The sequence below is a fragment of the Tiliqua scincoides genome, chromosome 4 (genome assembly GCF_035046505.1).
Source record: "Tiliqua scincoides isolate rTilSci1 chromosome 4, rTilSci1.hap2, whole genome shotgun sequence".
Taxonomy (NCBI): Eukaryota; Metazoa; Chordata; class Lepidosauria; order Squamata; family Scincidae; genus Tiliqua; species Tiliqua scincoides.
Window position 1 is genome coordinate 219,936,669 of NC_089824.1, and position 6,687 is coordinate 219,943,355.

Genomic DNA, 6,687 nt, shown 5'->3' on the forward strand with positions numbered 1-6,687 from the left:
GAAGCTGGTACATCACCAGGCAAGTGGAGGGTACCATCACCTCAGGCCCCAGGAATCCTTGGGCCGTGGTAGAAAAAGCCCCATCCCATTTCCCAATCCACCATACATCTGATGGCAGAGGGACCCTGGGTGGGGCTTTCAGTTATAACCTGGTTTGGGGGTAGATTCATATGGGATGAGACAGTTCTTAAGGAATCCTAATTCTAGACATATTCTAAGAAAATTTGTTAATTTTATATGCTATAATTTATATTCAGCAACTGTTACCCTGCACATGCCTGATCTTGTCTGATCTTGGAAGCTAAGCAGGGTCAGGCCTGGTTAGTACCTGGATGGGAGACCGCTTGGGAATACCAGGTGCTGTAGGCTTATACCATAGTCTTTCGAGACTGAAAGTTGCCAACCACCAATTACACTAGCACCCAGGTTAGTCTTCACCTTCTCTTTAGCAAAAGTTATTGCATACCCTTACAGTTGTCAGCTGACTAGGACAACGTACCCTAATGTGTTGTAGTACTTTTAACAGCACCTCAAGCCACAGAAATCAAAGAATGATATGCTGCCCAGAATGCTAATGAACCTCTGTCTGTCCTTCAAGGCACAAGAGCAACTACTGGCAAAACATTGGCAACTCTTGTGTGTTTAAACATGCACATGTGCCTATTGACATTAAAAAGATCTGGCAAGTTCATAGGAGACGTAGATGTCACAGATGTGACGTGATGGCTTGTGGGACTCATAGAATCTGGCTGTACAAGGATGGGGCTGTTATGCGGTGACAGAGCACCTGTTTTGCATGCAGAAGGTTTGATCTCTGGCAGCATCTCTAGGTAGGGCTGTCTGCAACCCTAGAGAACTGCCTGTTTCCAGTTTGGGGTAGCCCATACTGAGCTAGGTGGGCTAATGGTCTGACAGTTCATACATATTCAGAGGCAGTATGCCACTGAATGCAGTAGCATAGTTAGAGGGGGGATGACATGTGTTGCCAGCATGTTGCTGTCACTGCCCAGAATGGCTCCGATGGCAAGTGGGGGGGCTACTTACACGGCGCATCGTGGCACCTACCATACTTACCACACACACACACACACACACACACACACACACACACACACACACACACACCCCTCTCTGGCTATGCTTTTAGGGCTTATTTCCAGTTTGGGTAGTCCATACTGACCTAGATGGATTGATGGTCTGACAGTTCATACACTCTCAGAGGCACTATGCCACGGAATGCCTGTTTCTGGGGGGCAATAGCGGGAAAAGATCATGGACAAAGACATCTGGCATCCCACCTCGGGGAAAAAAGGATGCTGGATTAGATGACCCAACAGCAGTGCTCTCTGCTATGTCCTTCTTAACACATACACCCATTTAGTTGCTCATCACAAAAGTTCCTGGCTGCCTCAGCAGGCATGAGCTGGCCTGACCAGAGATGAATAGGTGCTCCTGATTAAGCATGATTTAAGGTCTGAAACACCCTTCAGGCTCTGAAATGTGGGGGTGGGTGCTCCCCCTAAGTGGCACACCCTAGGTGGGAAAGACTGAATTTTCTCCAGTCATACAACAGTTCTTACAGGAGCCCCGGCTTCACAGAAACAATTGCTCTGTGTCTTTCCCCTAAGAAGAAGACCCAGCCCTTTTTGAAAGTCAAAAGGGCTGTTTTAGCTTCTCCTGTGAGTTCTGTTGCTTCCTCGCCTGTCCAGCGGTGTCATGGAAATTTTCACCACCGCCGTTTCTACGAACAAACAGGAAACTCAAGTCTGGTGTGACAGGTTGTAAGAGCCGCCCTGACATAGTGAGGGCCGATAAAAGCAGGTGGATGACTGTGGATGAAGATATAGGAGCAGAGGAAGAGGCCAGCCTGATGAGCTTCTCAAAATCAGCAACTTTCCCCCACAGGTAAGGAACACTAACTTTTGGATTTTCATTCCTTTTTGTGAAGCTTTTCTATATGCCCTTCAGTGCTCCCACTGAATTTTTCCTGCAGACACAGGTTATATCAGCCCCCACCTTCATTTTTGGATAACAATCCAAAATCAATCAACAATAAATGGAAGAGATATCTGCAGTGACAGTTCATCTATGCATATCAGAGAAGCCACAGGGGAAGGCCATCACCTTTGGTCTTCCCTTATGAATTTCCCTGAGCCAGTGGCATAGCTAGAGGGGGTGCAAAGCAGTAGGTTTTGCAGGGAGCCTCACCGCAGCGTGCAAGCGGCTCCTCCTCTTCAGAGCCATTCCAGGCAGGGGGGAGCAAAATGGAGGCATATGTTAATTAGATTGACTGTGGCCTGATCCTGCGAAGCCATTCTATAAAAAAAAAAATCTGCTTTTGTTCTTTTAAAATAAGTCAAACCAGCTAATAGCATGAAAAATTTAAAATAAAATAACAATTGATTTTTTAAACGTATGAGCATTTTTATCCCCTCGCACTTAAGAACTTCTGATGAGACGCTGCTCCAAATTCCATCCTTTAAAGGGTCTTGGTTAGCTTCCATCACAAGCAGTAAGGCCTTCTCTGTAGCAGCACCAATGCTGCAGAGCTCTACAATGTTAGATGTACAGTCTTCTCCCTACTAACTTTCCAACAGGATCCTTGCCATAGGATGTGGTGATGGCGTCTAGCCTGGACGCCTTTAAAAGGGGATTGGACAAGTTTCTGGAGGAAAAATCCATTACGGGGTACAAGCCATGATGTGTATGTACAACCTCCTGATTTTAGAAATGGGCTATGTCAGATGCAAGGGAGGGCACCAGGATGAGGTCTCTTGTTATCTGGTGTGATTCCTGGGCAATTGGTGGGCCGCTGTGAGAAACAGGAAGCTGGACTAGATGGGCCTATGGCCTGATCCAGTGGGGCTGTTCTTATGTTCTTAACAACAGCTACATTTTCTTGTTTCAGTGTCCCTTAGGCTACAATCCACTATACACACTTACCTGGGAGTATGTCCCATTGAAGTCAGTGGAGTTTCCTTCTCAGCAGTTATGTATAACATTGTGCTGTTAGAAAATTAATTGTATTTTCTTTCTTGTCCTTCAGTGCATTGCGTTACTGCTTTGTTCAGTTACTTTATTTGGATTTTATAATTTTACGAATGCGTTATTGGGGATTTTTTTTTAGTTTGTGAACTGCTTTTGAAATTTATTTGAAAAAGCAGTATATAAATTATAAAAATAATTGAAACGGTAAAGAAAAAGCCCCAGTCACAGCTGTCCCCATCTCAGGAGCGGTAGGAGCTCTGCATTAGCCTTGAGCAACTTCAAAAAGCCTCTGTAAAAAGCCACATTGTGACCAGTCGATAAACAGTAACACTGTTACCACCTTGAATGCCTCCAACGAGAAGAGGGAGGGTCTGCTTTCATGATATGTTGCAGTCCCTGCCATACTTACCGTGTGCCCTCCTGGCTACGCTACTGAGGCCAGGCAGACTGTCCTGGGAAGGGAATTCCAAGCAATTGAAATCACAACCCAGAAGGCCCTGCTCCTCATACCTGCCTGTTATATCTCCGGGGGAGGGGGGCAGAAAGAGGACTCCAGATGTCAAAAACAGTGCACAGGCAGAAAACATAAAAACAGGCGACATGTTTTTATTTGGTTAACCTCTTCTGTTTAAAGAAAACCCTCACTGGCCTTGATGCAGATGGCAAAAAATATGGCAACTGGCCAGTCAGAATCTATGCAACCCAGAAACAGCAACCCATGATTTTCTCTGAGAAAAAGGACATGAGATCTGGCTGCTGGAAGTTGGGGCTGGAAAGATCTACCTTCCAGAATCCTCCATCCCTTTCCTCCCATGCTAGGCTAATTCCTAGCGCGACCTTTTTTTTGTGTGTGTTTTTTTTTTAACTAGTCCTCTTGCTCAGAAATTGTGTAGGTGACTTTTTCCTGTGTTACTTGCTCCCAAGCCACACCTACTAAATTTCTTCTGTGTGTTCCAAAATGCACAAGAGCAGAAGCAGTAAGAAAAGGGGCACAGTGGCATAGCTGGAAGGGGTGCAAAGCAAATAGCACCTCCACTTTGGAGCTAGGGTATGCCTCTGTTTTGTTCCCGTTGCCTGGAATGGCTCTAAAGGGGAGTGGGAGGGGCTGCTTGCATGCCACAGTGAGGCTCCCTGCAAACTTTAGTCTATTGCTTTGCACCCTTTCTAGCTATGCCACTGAAAGGGGGCAAGCCACGTGCTTTAGAGTTGCCATTGGAAGTGACTGAGAACTGCAGTTGGTCCAACATATACTGCAAGATATGGGACTGGGACTGGGACTGGTCAGATGGAACTTCTCAGTTTTAAGTCAACTGTTTTGGCTTCTGTTGGTCTCTTCCTGAACACAATCTAAATGTGTTGGTTTGAAATTCTGTGTGGCCCCCCAGCTCCCTGAAGGACTGCCTTCTACAATGTACTGTAAACCTGTCCAATTATTAAAATCATCACTTGATTTTTTTTTTAAAAAAAATTCCTTCTCCAGGTGTTGAGGCCTTCAGAGATTAGGCAGGTGGTGATTAGGCAAGAAAACCACCTTCTTGGCTGTTGTGCCCTTTCTCTGGAATGCCCTCCCAGGGAGGCTCATCTGGCACCAAACTGAATGGCTCTTGGGTGCTGGACACAGACTTTTGCAGTCATCCAGGGCTTTTAAAATGTTTACCTCTGATGTTGTTATTTGAGCTGCTGGTGTTAGTCTTTTCTCTGTGCTGAGCAGGTTCTTTTGCCACTTTGGGCTGTTATAATAGATAAGGCAGCCAGAGATCAGCTCTCCTTTTCAATGCTCCCATTCTGATGGGAGAAAAGGCAGTGGGGGCTCCTTCTGCCCTGGTCCTTCCTACTTCATCAGTTAGAAATAATCCCACAGTAATTGGTACGCACCAGGCACTGTACATGTTCCAACTGGAGTAGGGGTAAGTCTGGGAAAGGAGAAGCCGCCATGGCCTTTTCTCCCATCAGAATGTAAGCATCAAAGGCAAGACTCAGCCAACCAACCATCCAACACCACCCCCCCAAGCCTCATCTGGAGAATCTGTAAGCTGCTGTTTTAATTTTTTAATTATTATTCTTAACTGTATTATTAAATACAAAAATTGCATTTCCAGTTATTTTGCAAACTGCAAAATAGAAAAGTGGGATAAAACTGCTTCAGTTAAACCTGTTCTGCAAATGTTCTACCTTAACAATTGACATTAGAAAGAAGCTCAAGCTTAATTATCAGAGAAGTAGTCTTACTGGGGCTGTGATCCTAGCCACACTTTCCTGGGAGTAAGCCTCATTGAGCACAATGGAACATCTGAGCAGACATGCATTAAATTGTACTGCAAGGCTGGGTAAAATTGGGGCTCTTTGCCTTGCCTTTCTAAAATAACACCATATTGTATCCATGCAATTTCTCTGTAAAGCTTCAAGCTTTGATAATTGTTTTGAGCACGGAATCCATGTGTGGCAAAGTCTCAAAGGATCTGTCATTCTCTACACCAGTCAAGAGTTAATTTTGCTGCTTTTTTCAGTCAACACTAAGCCAAAAGAGTTCAGCTGGAAGTAGAATGAAAAGTGAAAGAGACTGCTGGTATAGTGCCCAGCTCTTGTACAGTTCCCATTCACTAAAATAGGGCATGCATAGAAGACCTCAGTCACTGGCATGCAGTTAGTTGCCAACTTTTGAACTGCTCCCAACAATTGTGCTTTAGACCTGATCGCACATTATTTGGTGTATAGATGTTGGCAGGTGATGATGTCTGCCTCCATGCTGGGAAAAGCTTCACCTGCTATGTTCTGCAGATCAAACAAATGCACAGCAGCAGGTATTCATTTCTGATCAGTTGGCAATCCTATGCTCAAGGGCTTTTTTTTTTTTTTACCAATCTGCTATGTGAAATGAGCTTCTGAGTTACATGGACTTTTCTAATGACATAATGGCTGAGACTAAGAGAACAGACTTTCCTTACAATTAACAGCAAACCTCATACAATGTGGTTGCTTAACATATTTTTAGAACTCGTAAGCAGTATTTCTGCAAATAACAACCTAAAGTGGTTAAGAAACAATAAAATTTAACAAATAATATAAATACCATAAAATACCAGAGTACAACAACATACAGAGCTATGCCAGAATAAAATATGCCACAGTAAAAAACAAAACTCGGAGCAATAACAGGAGAAGTATGGTCACATCCCAATATTATTAAGAATATTATTAAAATACACTGAAAACAGATGAGGATATTTTCACATCCATCCATCAAATTATACACAACAGCCCAGTGATCTAGAAAAGACTTCCCATATAACAACAGGACAGTGAGGAGGGCATCAGACAAGGTCAGATAGAACCTTGGGACAGGTTCTGTAGTCAGGGTGCAAGTGCAGCACTAGCCAACTCTCCAGTAGCCGCAGCCAGAGGCACTGGAAGATCTCAGCGGCCGGGAAGGTCCATAAAGATAGAAGCAGACCCCTGACTACTCAGGGCTTTCAAAAGCCAAAAAGCCGTTGGAGAACTTGAAAAGTGTTTAACAGGATTCATAACTGGGAACACTGAAGGAAGGAAATCAATGAAGTGAACATATATGTAAATTTTCGACAGTGATCGGGGGAATTTTCTGGACAATTTGCTTTTCCAAATTCCTTTTGGTTCTAAGCTGGAAAAAAAACCACCCATATGCCTGCTTTCTCTTAAGTCACAGCAGAAGCTGCTGTGGCT

The 6,687-nt window shown here is 44.3% G+C and overlaps 1 pseudogene; it reads left to right on the plus strand.

Annotated features, from left to right (window-relative positions):
- Nucleotides 1–249: 249 nt before the first annotated feature.
- Nucleotides 250–369, plus strand: LOC136650341 (5S ribosomal RNA; annotated as a pseudogene).
- Nucleotides 370–6,687: the final 6,318 nt, after the last annotated feature.